This window comes from Rhodnius prolixus, unplaced genomic scaffold (assembly GCF_049639745.1).
Source record: "Rhodnius prolixus isolate KJV_2025 unplaced genomic scaffold, Rpr scaffold_5, whole genome shotgun sequence".
NCBI lineage: Eukaryota > Metazoa > Arthropoda > Insecta > Hemiptera > Reduviidae > Rhodnius > Rhodnius prolixus.
In genome coordinates this window covers 14907448-14922888 of record NW_027411624.1, presented here as the reverse complement: position 1 = coordinate 14922888, position 15441 = coordinate 14907448, and the positions used below count along the sequence as shown (strand labels likewise).

The window sequence follows — 15441 nt, the reverse complement described above, 5'->3', positions numbered from 1 at the left end:
AATTCTAAAGGATTAAAGGATATTGCTAATCCCAGTCATAATTTGATAATTTATTTCTTTTTACAAAGCTTTTTACTAAGGGCTTCTAAGGTCACCTTCAGAGCTTATGCTTATTAACAATTATAATATTTTTTATATTGTTAACGTTTATGATTTGTGAGAGAGTTTTCAGAGTTCAGTGTTAAAAGTGTTCAGTAGCTAAAAACCAGTCAGGACAGAAGACACACTAATCTTAGATGTTAAGGTTGTAAAATAAATTATAACTGTTAATAAGCATAAGCCCTGAAGATGTCCTAATCTCTGAGCAGAAAGATTTAAAAAAAATAATAAAGACTGAAATATTGGCAATAATCTCTCTCTATCTTTTGAATTAATGAATCAGTCACCAAAAATGATGAAACAGTACTCTGCTTTGTAAAACGAGAGTCAAATGACCTAATATATAAGTTCGTTATATTCGTGAGTAATAAAGCTTTACATCTCTATGAGAAGTTCAATTAGATCGATTTACGGTACATCTCAAGCTAAATTAAATTTTGTGTAACAAGTTTTAAAAAAGTTACAAAATAAACTTAGATATCAAAGAAATAATACAGATAATTATTATAAATTGTAATTTGAACATGTACACTCAAAAGTTATTAATTTAAACTAATTGTTGCAATTTATAAATTATGACAAAATCTATTGGAATATGTATGTGTTCTAAATTTGTGTTAAATAATAATTGGGTGTTTCTGGAAGGTTGGAACAGAATAATGGAACCTTTAGGTTGTGGTCAAATTCCCTGGACTCCTGTTTGGGAGAAACAATAGTTCAATTGTTCCTTGGAAATTTATTAGGGCTAAATTTCCGAAAGAGAAACAAGTCAAAAGTGTTAATATTTTAGAATGGTTATGCTGCCTGAAGATATGTAGTATATCTAATGTTATGCTGCCCTGAAATGAGAGCAAATTTAAGTATTGAGAAATATTCTCATGTTTCTATGTGAGTTAATTGCTGCAGTTATATGAGAAATGTTGTTCCTTAGATTAACCAAAAGCAAACAACCTTTAGCTTCAGATTTATTTGTTTTATTAATAAAAATAAGAGCTCATTCAATAGTTAAAATAAAATATATTCTTTGACAATAATGATTGCCTTTTAATTCTTGTTTTACATTTCATATTTATTTGTTTTTAAATATTGCTTTTTAATTTTTTCATCTCTTTTCAGGGGAGTGTAACCAATTTCTTACGAGATTTAAGAATTAAGTAATTCAATAATTGATGATGCAAGATTAATTATTTAAATGTAGTAAAACATTAACTCCCAATTCAGAATAATAAAGCATACTATAATACAAGAAGTTAGATTTGTGCTAATCATTACCGTTTAATAAGTTTAAGAATTCTGATTATAAGTAAAATGCTTTCTTTTAAGAATCCTAATCAGTATTACTTTAAAGTATTTTACGGCAAAAAAGTGAAAAATATTTTCAGCTTCAGCTAAATTACTTTGCGAACAGTTATAATTAACCCTGATTAGCCAAGGCTTATTATTTCACTTTAACTGTTTGCCTTTCACTTTAAATGCATACTTTCTGTGCTTCAAAGTTTGACTACTGTTTTATTAGTTTGTATTTTTAACTTGGATGGTTAATCAATCTGTTAAACTTTTGGTATTGGCTATGTCTGGCTAGGTACTTAAATTCCTTAATTTCATTATTAATTAACTCGAATATACAAAAATCTGTTTGCTTTATTTAATTTATATTAGGTTTCTTATCTAGTGTGAAATGCTGCCACTGCGCTGTTGAAGATTGATGCCAAAAAAAAGTGAATTTTTAATTGCTTCTTAAGCAGCTAGATAAGTTAGTCTTTCTTCGTGGTAAATGTTTAGTACATTTAAGAATAGGAAAAGTGTATTTCTTCCAGTTTCCTGAAGTGTAAACTATAAAGGCGCATTAAATTGGGCAAGCTAAATTTTTTTTTTTTTAATGAACAATCTTTGTAACTTTTTAGCAGCTTCATAAAATTTATCAAATAGCATTACTGTAAAATTTAACTGTGACAATTATTGTAATTATTAATTCCCCAATTAGTTCATGTCAGTTAAAACATTTTTGTGTCTTGTTAAATTCTTTCTCATATTAACGATAACCTCTCTAATGTCACTTGGCTGTGAAGAACAAAACATAGGGTGTATTTTTATCTCATTGTAAATGAGTTGACAATCACCCAATGTTTTTTGTCTCGTTTACTGTCAATCACCAGGTAAATTGTCTGAAATCTTCCGGCCAACTCAGGCAGATTCTATTCAATGAATTGTCACTCTTTATTCCCAAGTACAGTAAATTTTGTAACATCGTTGAAATGCGGTTTTACCGATTTCCAATTTCAGTATAAACGTTGACAGCTACTCCCTTCTCTCGGGAGAATTGCCATCATGGCAACATTTCTAATGGTAAAGAGTTTATAAAATGTTCATTGTGTTCGACATTAATAATAGTTTTTGCTATCAAATTGTGCTTTAATGCGACATCAGAATGACAAGTCTCCTGGCATAATCACGAATTGCTTATTTTACGTACAGAGCTTTTTCGAACATTTCATTGTTTTCAAGGAGATAAATTTTCTCTTTTTTTTATTGTTTAAGGGCTTTTAGTACCTTTTTCATGAACTATTGTACTTTGCTGTTGTTACCAAGCTATTTCCTAGGTCACTCCTACCAATCCAAAGTATCCAAGAACTCCTTTGATCTGAGAAGGTTCCAAAGAGGGTATATCTTCTTACATCTTCCCATTACTTCGTAGGTTTTAATTTTTCCTTGGATAATGACCTTGCAGTCCGTCAGGAAAGAATATTCTTCCTTTATCTGCCCATAAATTCCATTATCCATTAATTAATGAAAAGATTTTTCAGTATTTTGAGATTTTCAAATTTGATTTCAAAGATTTTCTTTTAGATTTGTGATACTAATTGTGTATTTGCATATCTATAAATTTTATTTGTTACATTTTTCACGAAAATTTTATTATACTTACTTCTAGCAAAGAGAATTGGTAGATTCTCGCTTATGTACCACTTTGTTGTTGTTGTATTCACTCTTGTGTAATGTTTTGAGAGATAAATGATTTGCTAAATTGTAGTTAATAGAAAATTCGTCAAACAATAGTAATTCTTAACTGAACAGATTGTTCTCTTTCTCGAAGATCACTGCCAGGCTTTCCTGTAAATCCCGTGTGAATATTAATACAGTTTTATTATGTAGGTTTTCTTCTAACAATTTTCTAAAATAATTCGTTTCAGGGCAGTTTCCTTGTTCGATTTAATTTCCTTGTACAGTACAGTTAGTTGTAAAGGTGTATGTTGTTTGTAAGAATTAAAAAAGACTCAAATGTTCGATGTTTGAAGAATAATAATGAGTTAAAAGAGAACAGTTGTAAAAAAGTTTTATGCTTGTATATCTTGATTCTTTTTTCGTTTATTTTTGCTACAATCAGCGCGTTGGCGCCATAAGTAACAATGATAACAGAGTAACAAATGAAGCAAACGAGTGGAGAAGTTACCCAGTGGTAACACTCCAAAACATTAAGACTGTTTGTCACTCTCATCACTAGAGAAGAGATCACGAGGCTACAGTCTTTTAAGGCGTCTTGTCCGGGTTGTCAGGAAGAGTTCTAGAAGAAATATTTTGAGCTATAGGATTTATATGAGATTGCAGGTTGAAATGAAGTTTTCTGTACCGTGTTTTAGCGACTTGTGTGACATAAGGAATGTTAAGATCTGTGTTGTAGTCACGTTAGAGACATAAAATGGAGCGTTTACAATAGATCGAAGTATTTTAGATTGAAGAGATTGAATCCTTTGGAGATTGGTACGTTTGGTTGAATCCCACAGCTCTATTCCATTCATCCAGATTGGTTTTAAAATAGTAGTATAAATCAGTCTTTTGTTATCTAAAGACAGTTTAGATCTATTGCCTTGAGACTTTTATGTTGTCTACATTCTTATTTGTCTTATTTTATTTAGTTTTGTCCTTTTAAGTCTAGTGTAGGGAGTATCTTGATATTTAAAGTGGGAATATCGCTATGATTGTCTTAGAAATAAGTCAACAACAAAACAGAGGAAAAACAAAAATAAACTTAAGCTTAATATCAAAATAAAAACATTACATTTACAAAAAGGAATCGGGCGAACAGATGTTAGTAAGAACTCACTAACAGTTAACTGTGAAAACAACTAAATAAAATAAGGTGAAATTATTAGCCTTAGTTGTTAGCTCTCTTTACAGAAAAACAGCAGTTCCAGAGTATACGGTCTTTGGTGTCGCCGCCAACTTGATAAACGAGCCTACTGAATTTTATGGCCTAATAAAATGTAGCACAGGAAATTCCATTTATATAAATACAATGATCGTCTCCGCTTTTGTTTCCACATTGTTCAAGTACAACTGTCTATTGTTTTTCAAACGTTTCAATTCCACTTTTTTTTAGAGAGTGAGAATGGGTTGGGGAAATATTGTAATTCTTACTCTTAATATTCAAAGTCATAGAAGTGATTCTAAAATCTTAATTAAAGGTGGAAATTAGATCCAACTTTTCATTACTTTCCTTTTAGGATTAGCTTATAAGTCGATGCAATTTTCAATTTAAGTTCAAACAGAACTCTGTTCAAAGGACTGCGTGTATTTCAAAGACCTCCAATCTTCCAGAATGAACTGTTACATTATAACCTGACTTTTCAAAATGAACTTCTTTTTTTTAAAGTATAATCGAGTTTTTTCTCCCATTTTTAATATTATCTTTTCCTTTCATATTACTATTTCCGATGTTTTCATGTAGAGGACTGGGTAGATAAATATTTTGGCAACCATCTTGTGGTTTGAGAAGACAGGATGGGTCTTGGGCTACTTTTTCTAATTATACTGCTTAGGATTCATGGATCTGGTCTTCGCCCCTTACTCCTCTGTTTACTTTCTTCAAATTATGATCTCTCAGAGAGCTCAGAGTCTAGGATAATTCAAATATATCTACTTCCAATAACTCGTACCAGCACAAGAATCTTAAATGTTCTCTGAACTACCATTTCGAAAGGTGAAATGCTGTCATCGTGTGGAAAAGTTTTTTCAGCAGCGGGGATTTAAAGAAGTGAATAGAAACATCAATTCTCTCTTATCAATGTGGGAAAAAAAACTTACAGCTGCAAGAAGGACTGTAGATAAGAATAAGAAAGAGAAAATTGTAGAAGATGGAAAAACAAAGAAGAAGAATTAAAGAGAAAATTAGCGAAAGGAAGTAGTGTGGGCTTATAAGGATAAGCCTATATACTGAAGGCTGAATAGACAAACAATCAGTCTCGCTTTTCAGCACACTAAATTCACCTCATTCAGATAGAAACTGATATTATTCTTCAACTTTATTTGAAACTCTTGTATTAAAAAATGGAACCATCCCCGCGACAATCAAATTCATTTTTACCAAATAAATATTGTTAAGTTCACGTAAAATATAATGATAGTTGCGGAATGAATTAGTAGTATTATCGATTAGTAATTTACTAAATGAAATTGCTTCCTCTTAATTCTTTATAAATAGATATGAAGGTCACATTCTAGCCTTAAGTAACGCAGAAGCTTTTTAAGCCTCTTTTAGAAAGCAAGTGGAATGGTGTCCGCCCCTGTCTACATCCAACGGCCGCCTAATGAGGCCCACCACCAAATTGGCCTCTAATTAGAAGAAATCCTAGAATCCTAACTCTAAAAAAATTAGTCCCTTATTACCAGTGATAGCATCCTAAATTTTTAGAAACCGGTTCCATAAAGACGAAGTGATATCTAGTAACCTATTCTTTATTTTTCAAGAGTGATAACAAATCACTTATCTAGCCTCACTTTGCATTAAAAATACCATTTTTTTCACACAATACATCATTTGATTAGGGCGCTAATGATTTTGGTAGTCGTTGCGCCCCCCTCCCCAAAATATATATATAAAATCTTATTACAAAATAACGTTTTAGAAGCTCAATTTTTTTTTTGGCACGAGATGATTTACAGGGGTCTCTAATTTCCAACTTTAGCCAAAATTTTTAATAAAATTATAGTGGGAAAACTTCGACTTCAAACCGAAACTAAGTAAAAAAAAAGTTATTCTTTCAAAACGAAATCTCACGAGCAAGAGCGAAAGATAAATATGTCGAATAATAATATGTCGAAAACAAAACTAAGGGATATTTATTTATTTTTTTTCGATCCGTTGAACTTTAGCCCTAACCTCTGCAGTGTACACTACTGCGACACAGACTACGGCTCCCGACTTAGGCAGTCCTACAGTTGCAACACTGCAGGGCATAGCGCACGATTCAAAACTGAAGTCAGAGTAATTCATTTCTTTTTTTAATAACCGGTTCCATAAGGTTTCATAATTTTAAAAAAACTGTTCGCGCAAACCGATAGGATGCTATCACTGCTTAATACCCATTTAGTGACATAAAGTTGTCACTTCCAGAGACAATTGACTTGCAAGATAGCCAGTAGTTTCTTCCTCCTTTAAGATGAATGTAGGCAGTAATAAAGAATGATTCCAATAGGAGAAGAGTCTTTTCTTTTCCAATTCCCACTCAGTCTTACTTAATCTTTATCTCTACGGCTATAAGGTACTACTATGGTCTCTTCATTGTCTTGTTTTCTTTCTTAACAAAAATCTACAGCCGATATTTTATGTCCTCTAATCTCTGGGTCTTTTTTATATTCTAGAATCAAGGTTGAGATACAATCCTACCGACAAAGCTGAAGGTTTTCTATGAACCCTAAGGAGTTAAAGAAAGTATATGGTGGAGGCGAAAGGAGAAAAAAAAATATATATAAAAGACTTTCAGGTTAGTGAGAGAAAGAGCCAATCTCAGAGAATAAATGGGCATTGTAGAAATAGGGAATAGAAAAGACAGAATAAAGATGAATAAACTGGCTGTAGCAGGGCTACTTTTAAGAATGGGGAGTCCCCTGGAGTCTGTATTTCTCTTTAAATTCATGTTTCTCACATGTTCCGGCAAACAAACGCTTCTTATCTGTTTCACTTAATACCAACTCTTTCCGCTTTATTTTGTAAATGCTCATACTGTTGCAAGAGGGTAGAGCAGGGGTTTCAAACTCAATTAAACCACGGGCCACTTGGTGCAGCAACAGCCAAGATTCACGCGGCCCACAACATATTTACAAATTTTTCCCTAGTTTTCCAGTATCTTAATTCAGAGACTGAGAACAGACAATCTTCAGTAAGGCAGATAGATGTTTATCCAGTCAATCTAGATCTGTATGCCGTTTTATTAAATTTCATAGACGGAAATAGTTGCTCACACAAGAACTTAGAATAGAATAGATTAAATAAGGGCGGTCTCGCCTTGAGAGGCCTTCTACGCCACCGCTACCCCTATGGATCTATTGTGGCTCCCCTCACTCTAAAGCTCACCCTCCAGACCCGTCCGCTTAATCAGACTCTTAATTCTGAAAAGTGGCTCCTGTGTAAAGCTCTCAGGCCTTGGTTTTTCCTCCCCGAGAAGTAACATCCTTAGCCACACGAGCCCCTCGCACTAACACAACACGTGCAGTGCCGTTTCCTCTTCCTCCTCATGACAGAACCTATAAAGGCTATCATCTGTCAGGCCCATGTGATGCATGTGTTTTCTGAGCCTGCAGTGGCCAGTTAATAGGCCTACAATTGTCCTTATAGCCCCACGGCCTTGACGGACTAATTCTGCGTCAGCCTTTAATGAACTCCTTCGCCTGTCTGTGCCCAGTGGTGGCCAGCCACCAGAATTTACAAGAACTTACTGCAACAACAACAACAAAAATTTGTTCAGCAAACATTTTTGGGTATTTTTCACCTACATAAGAATAGGAATATATTTTAGGAATTCCTTCTTCGTCTCTTTTAAAACCAGATCATTCTGGAATTTCACTGAGAGTGGCAGACATATGGCTTCCAAGCGTCGCTGGAACTATGTCAGCGCGTTCATTCAAGCCCCACAGACCCCCCAGGAAAGGCCCTGGGCCACGTGTTTACTCGTCTTCAGTAGTTAACGGAAACTGGGAATTGTGTGTACGATATTGTCTCGATCATCCCTAAGCGCTATTTCCTTCATCAAGACTTTTTCTATTTTCTTTTTATTTCAGTACATCGTTGGGCCACAAGAAATTGCCTCCAGGGCAATTTAGAGGGTTTTTGTCTGAGTAGTTAGCTGTTTGCTGCTATAAAATCCAACATTATGTCAATATCAACATCAATTCTCATAACGAACTGCACCGAAAGTTGGACTTTCTATATCGTGGCAATATTCTAGGTGATCCTTACAGTTGAGAAATTCCTTATAAGATTTTTATTTCTTAACAGGAATAGTGGAAGCTTTTTTTTGGAAAAGAAGAGCAAATTTTCTAACCAGCTTTCTTAAATAGTGAAAACGAATAGATTTTTTAGTGAATTAAAAAATACTGATTCTCCTAACATAATATATAATTATAATACAATAATATTTATTTTATTGTATTATTTCTGATTCTTCAAATAAATCTTCCCCTTCAAAATTGAAGAGACAGTCTGTTAGTTCAACGGTTACTAGTAGTATTTATTGTCGGCATTTCCATCAGGGCAATAGTTGACAGTAGCTGTTCAAACAAAAGCATGTTTGTTGCTTAAACTAGCTGAGGAACGAGATTGGTAATAGATACACTTCGTTGGAAGAAGATAACATGGAATTTAAACAAACAAACAACCATTTGACAAACCATTTGATTAGATCAATCTTGTATGAATTCCTTTATGAAGAACTTGACGTGAAGACTATTATGAAAAGCTGCCGCCAGATTAAGTTTTGGAAGAATTAGCTTTGTTATTATAAACGGACGTTTATAAAAAAAAATTGCTCACTCTTCAAAAATTCATTCATGTTCAGCAATAAAAATTAAGAAAATTTATAGTTGAAATGAACAGTAAAAGATTAAACTACAACTGAAATGAAAGATAGAATATTTTTTCCCTACTAAAATGCCCAGATATATGTCGTAATACTTTTGAATGTATATTTACTGAACAAAATTTGGTTGAATTCTGTTGACCTCGAGACTTTAAGGTTCTCTTAATAATTATGAATTTTTTACCCGAATAATGATTTAATATACATATTGAACTACTTGCGTGACCTTAGTTAGCGCAGAATAAGCTTACGTGAAACAATTACACTGTTTAAGATTCTAGTTGTGTATTTATTGGTCTCACTTATTGATTTTGAACAACTTGTTCTTCTAAAATTTATGAAATCGTCTAAAACTATTTACTGTAATAGAGATGTGATTGACCTCTTTCGCAATCAACCTTCTAAATCAAGATGTCAACTTCTTCTAATCAACAATTTTAGTCAAGTATTGTTCATTTTTTTTTCTTCTTATATAATTTTAGTCAAATATTGTTCATTGTTTTTTCTTCTTATATAATTTTAGTCAAGTATTGTTCATTGTTTTTTCTTCTTATATAATTTTAGTCAAGTATTGTTCATTGTTTTTTCTTCTTATATAATTTTAGTCAAGTATTGTTCATTGTTTTTTCCTCCTATTGAATTTTAGTCAACTTAGCTAAATTTGTTCTTATCATTCTTATTTTTATTTTTATTCCACTTCTCAATTAAGATTACAGTATTAAAAGGTCAATAAATTTAGCTTAAAAATGTGATCAAGTCCGCAAAGTTGTGTCTCTCAAATCTGCATAATTTTTAAAAGAAAATTCTCTAAATTATACAATCTGTATCATTTTCTTTATTTTTTTCTAAATGAATGATTTTATATTTAATTATCTTCGAAATCTGAATCCTGAGTTCATGTCTGTTATTGATTTTTATTGTTTTAATAATTGCTGGTTATAATTAATCTCTCGGCCTAATTAAATTGTGGGTTAATAAAACGAAAATACCGATCAGAAAAAAACTAAAAATTAAAATATTAATTAAAATTACAATTGTTTTGTAATTGAAATATTAGGATATTTTATTGTTTAATAAAATGTAATTACAGTTCAACCTATTACCTAATCTGTGCAGAACTAATTTAATACATGCAAATATATTTTTAGTAGTTCTGCAATTAATTTAAATTAAATATATTTAATAACGATGAAGAGAGAAATATTTGTTTCTACTGTTTCATTTTCGCTTAGAATATTATTCAAAATTTAATTTTACATATATTTCATTTTTTCTCGCTCTGTTATTTACAAAATTACGTGCCATACCTTCGCAAATTAAATTCCATAATCTGAATGCAAATAACAATTACATTAATACAAAATACTTAGTTTCTATCAGGCTTTCAGGATTCAATGATCATGAAATATGTATGTAAATTCCTGCAATATAAATGAAAGAGGGGCAATTCAATTAATGGAATTAATGAACCTAGTTTCAGGGCAAAGGTAAATTTAAAACTAATTTAATTTATAAAATAATTCACACATATACACAATCTTACTCTCATTGACTAAACATATTCATCTCAAATCCTCCATAGGTCTCCTAAACTTCAATTTGCCACAGAGTGTTTTAAATAAGCTTCCATTTAGTATTATATCGTTTATTTGCTTAAAAAAAAAAAAAACTTATTCTTTACAATCTTTTGAACCTCAAAACATATACTGTTGTATGATTGATATAATTTTTGTTTCTTGCATACTATCTAAAGAGAGTATTCATTTATTAAGACAGAATATGAAAATAATATTTTAAGTTTTGTTCAGGAATTAACATTTTTTATTTTTTAGATCGTATTTTCAATTATATTATTATTTTTAATTACTTCTCTTTCTTTTAAGAATCATTTAGAATTGTTTATAGTATAATTATGGTATATAAGAGAGACGGTGAACTCCTTTGTTACTTTACACTATAATTTAACTATTTTTGTCATCATATATTATTTATTAATATTGCAATTTATTTGTGAACTACAGGTGTAATTTTATTTATATTTCTGAACATTAATCATTAAGATTGTTTATGAAATTTAATCTAGAAAACAGAACCCCCTGTTATACGTAAGTGTACATAAAATACAGGTATTTATTTTTATCAACTATTGTATGATAGATTAACTTATTTTCTTGTACTTAATGAATAACTGACCTTGAAAGACAACCAATTTAGCTGATCTGTAGTTGGACTTGTCATCTGAAGAAAAAAAATAGGCAGTTTATACAAATTTAAACAAATAGTAAAACTATGTAAATCTAAAGTTTTTGGGTTTAGCAAGATAAAAAAAAATAATCTTATATCAGAGAAGAATGCGAACAAAAAGACATTCGTTTTTTTGTTTCTCTCTCTCTTGCTCTCTCAAAGAGCATTGCTAGAATAAGAATATAAGATGTGTAAACCTCAGAGAACAGAAGTCTCAGACTTTGTGTATGTACTTAAGAAAGCCAATGCATTGTTAATGTGGCGTTGTTGTGAAAAGCACTAAAGCCACATATTCCTACATCGGGTCCATCCTCTTTAGCCCCTGTGTACATTCTACAATCCTCTTTGTTAAAACAATAGAAACAGTAAAAAAACTTCTGCCCTTTTACCCAACTTTTACTCACTAAGAAAAGTAATAGATATAAATAAAATTATAATTTTAAATTCAACTATCATTTCATTTTAATATTCTGGAAAACTTAATTTTCAGTAAAAATTAAGTCAGGAGAAAAGTTTTTTTTTTTTGTATAAATAATATAATTTTAGGTGTGTTCGCATTGAAAAATATTTAACCTATAAAGCATTTTCGTTCCAAATTCCTAACTGAAATACAAAATCCACAAATGACTAAATGATTAACAGAATAGTGAGAGAATTTCAGCAAATTTACATAATATAAATGGTTTTTCTTTCTCCTTCTAAATTCACAACATCAAAGAGCTAATAATTCAACTCTGATGTTTGCAATTTTCACTAGTAAAATTGAATTAACTCGGTGAGCCAAAAAGTTGGTGTGTTTTTTGTCGTTTATTTAGTGAAGAATTTGTATCAACCATTCTGATAGTTTTTGTTTCATTTGCTGCATAAAGTTGGATTATCTTCATTTTATTTTTGAGTTCAATTCAAAGAACAGGTATTTGAAGCTTACAATTTTTTATTTATTTGATTATTAAATGACAAAATTTGGACATAAGTAATACAGCTGTTCTTAATAATAAATAATTTACGAGGAAAGAAACTACCCAGAGGTTGCACACCGCATAAGTGATTTAAGAGTTTTGACTTGAGCAAATCACGAGGACAAAGGCTTTGTCGTCTATGAGGATAATCAAGACGTTTTGGGGGGAGAGTGGCCTACAGATTAAGGGATTGTGATGTGCAGTTAAGCTATGGTAGAAGTTCTTGTTAGCTTCGACAGGAAAGAAATATTGTGAATAAGCATTGTGAATGATTCAGTTGAATATGTAAACAACGAGCTATTACGATTCTCTGGACGATTTTTGATGATTGTAAGGACTTGGATTCATACAAAAGGTTGGAACGACCAGCAGGACCTCTTAAGTTTTCAATTCTGCAGTTCCGCATTGGTTTAAGTAAAGTATGTACAAGATTCATTTGTTATCAAACAATAATCTCGTGCGTATTTATCCCTTGAATTGGGCGTAGGATTCCCTGTTAATCAATGAATAGCCCAAGGTAGCGGACGACATCCAATGGTTGGGCGAGAAGTTTGATGATAATACAGTGGTACCTCGGTTTTCGAACGATTTGAATTTCGAACAAATCGCTATTCGACCAAGAAATTCGAGAAAATATTGTCCTGAAATCCGAACAAACATTTGGAACTCGAACACCCGAGTTTTTATTTACACTTTTAGATCTCGTATTTCTTGTTTAGATACATGTTTTTACATAAAATACAAAAAATTAGGCCAGTAAAATGGCATATTTCTGGGGCTTAGAAACGAAATAAACTGACATAGTTTACATTATTTCTTATGGGATAAATTGTTTCGGTTCTCGACCGCACTTCCGGAACGAATTGTGGTCGAGAACCGAGGTACCTCTGTATAGAGGTCACAGTATGATTTTTAGAGAGCGAAAAAAATAGATGTAGGGCAGCGTTTCACAACCTTTTTTTGTCTCGCGTACCACTTGGTAGTACATCATGCTAAATTGTACCACTTCGTAAAAATTATTGTATTTCGTGATATTTGTTATTCCAAGTGTGTTATTTTAGTATTATTACCTTTATTTATATAGAGACACAATGTATCTGTTACAAAGGAGTTCAAGTTCATGTTCAGTTTATAAACTTTGTGAAGTGTAAGATCTTAGCAATTCTAATTTTAGAAGGAGTTTGAAATCCAATTATCATTTGTATTTTCGGGTTTTGGAAAATACCATGAAAGACAATTTTAATCCTGTTAAATGTGCTTTATATTTTCTCGTATATCTTGATACATACTAACCTTATAGCTGTACATATTAAGAACTTTATTATATAATATTATTAATTAAAACAATTTTTATGAATTTTAGGAGAAAACGTTTCTATAATATTTTTATGATTTAATTTTTATTTTATTTTTGATGTCCGCCATTATTGATTATTTTTCATGTACCACAACCAGCAACTTGCGCACCACCAGTGGTACGCGTACTACAGGTTGGGAAACGCTGACGTAGGGAATTCCATGGTACGGGTGGCAACATCTCGGCTTTAGTAAAACATAAAAGGATTCCACGAGAAAGAAAAATAATTGCATTAGTGCATGAAAACTACGTTACTAAAATTTTAGAAGGTGCATGTACTGTAATAAACTGATAATGTAGTTTAGTGTTCCGGATAAAATGAATTATAGAAATATTACAAAATGTTGCAGTTACAGTTAAATCCTATACATGCATTGTAAAAAATATGTTTTTCATTTTCTATAAACGCCTCAATATCTGTAAATTATTTCCAAATGAAAATTGCTTTGATTTATTATATCGGAAACATATTTCAGCTTTTCTTTCTCTCCTAATTTTAAACATTGTTTTGATAGAAGAGGAAAATTTCAACAGTAATTTTGCATTTTCCTTTAAAATTAGGACTATTCTATCCTATTATTGAATAAACTATATTTTATTTATTGCATTTTTTTGGTTTATCAAGTATAGAACTAGCAGTTGGATAGCAAAAGAGTTGTGTCCCTGTTGATCAAGAATAGTCGACGTGTTGGTATGGGTGACGCTAGGGATGTAGGGATACAGGTTTAGCTGAGAAAGGATGAAGAGAGATATATATATATACGAAGGTCTCGCTAACATACTCCGAAGAGATAACACCGTTATCTGGAACAGTCCCATGTCTAGATTTTAATGGCCCCGTTTTACACTGAACACAGACAACCACTTATAGCAGTTACCATTTCCTTTGCCAGCACGCATCCTCACTATCTGTTTCTAACCTTACTTCATTCGCAGAGGATACAGCATTATATTCAAACAACTTTATTACCTAATCCTACATGCTTTTGACCTTTTACTGGCCATATTTTAAAGCGAGAAAACGCAAACCTTACCATCCGTTTTCTACCTACTTTTAAAATAATTAGTACACAATTTTAAGGTGAAAAACGGGTAAATTTTTCATACTATAATGATTACGGATAAAGTGCGAGTATATTTTCTCTTTATCTCTCTTTAATTAGTTGTTATTGAGGAAATGACGCATGGATTTAATATGCTATATTGTCCAGTTAATATCCGGTAGAGGTGGCCCACCTCTACTTCTGTAAAATTATGGCCGTTCTATATCTTCCACTGTGAACCACATATTGGTATGGAAATTTATTCTCTTATACACTTTGTTTTTCTCAATTATAAACTATAGTTATTTTGTGCACAGATCTATAAATATAGAATGGTCATTCTATATAAATATAACAGTAAACACGACTGACACTCCATAAATTATTGTCAATTTAATCGCATAAATCTTCATGCTACATCATTAGCAAGAGAAGTCGTCCATAACCTGTATTATAGACCATCATCTGCATGGTTGTAGCATCCCCCTTCATGTTTTGGGTCTGCCATTGTTGTCACCAGTTTGGCCACTGAAGCCCCGGGAGTTAGTGAAGCTTGTATGCAGGTGACACTGTTTTGACATGCAAATATGTGCAATCGATTACCACCCACCTACTCGTTTCTGCTGAGATATATAGTATCTTCTTGCATAGAATATTACTCTGCAGCATGCTGTATCTGTTTTACCATAACTGCATCCAGGTCCACTAGCATGCTCTCTCTGCCATAAACACCAATTCTCTCTTATATCACAAACTTACGCGCGCGCGCGCACATACGCACGCATAAATATACACGTGCACTCCACTGATAGCTTCTGTTACTAAACTATGATATAGTTATGAACCTCCCTCAGGATAGCTCTTTCATATCCTCTTCATGGGCCACT

The 15441-nt window shown here is 32.0% G+C and overlaps 1 protein-coding gene across 2 annotated transcripts in view; it reads left to right on the top strand.

Moving 5' to 3' along the window:
- The window catches only part of Nep3 (M13 family metallopeptidase neprilysin 3), a 352598-nt gene that overhangs the window by 213142 nt on the left and 124015 nt on the right, over nucleotides 1-15441 (top strand). The window lies entirely within an intron of this gene.